The following is a 456-nucleotide window of genomic DNA, read 5'->3' as shown; positions in this document are numbered from 1 at the left end:
GTATGTGGTTTCGTGTAGTCCTTTCGGGATAATTAAGTGACCTCTGTGAGAATAAATCTGGTCATTTACTAAGGCGATTAGATGCCACATAAACCTTCAAGAGTCAGTCGCTTTTTTGATGCCGGCAGTGTGCAGTGCGATGCGGGGGCATCTCTGTCCTCACAGAGATGTTCCCGAGCAGGCGCACTGTCCCGTCCAGCCCCGCTCTCCCCGGAGGAGCGCGCACTCTTCCCTTCATTTCAGAAGAGAGTCGAGGTGTCGGTCGGTCTCATCGTGAGGCCCGTGGAGAGCTGTGCCAGGAGCTGCGGCCGTGGCGGGTTCCTGGTCCGAAGCCTCCTTCCCGGCCGGACGCTGCCTCCGGCTTTTGAATGGCCCTTCTAAGTGCAGTTTGTCTGTGCGACTCTTTGCAGAGCTTAGCGTCCAGGTTTCGTCCTGGGCATCCTGGGGCCGTGTGCG

This window comes from Pteropus vampyrus, unplaced genomic scaffold (genome assembly GCF_000151845.1).
Source record: "Pteropus vampyrus isolate Shadow unplaced genomic scaffold, Pvam_2.0 Scaffold230, whole genome shotgun sequence".
In the NCBI taxonomy this organism is placed as follows: domain Eukaryota; kingdom Metazoa; phylum Chordata; class Mammalia; order Chiroptera; family Pteropodidae; genus Pteropus; species Pteropus vampyrus.
Note: the sequence above shows the minus strand (reverse complement) of the source record.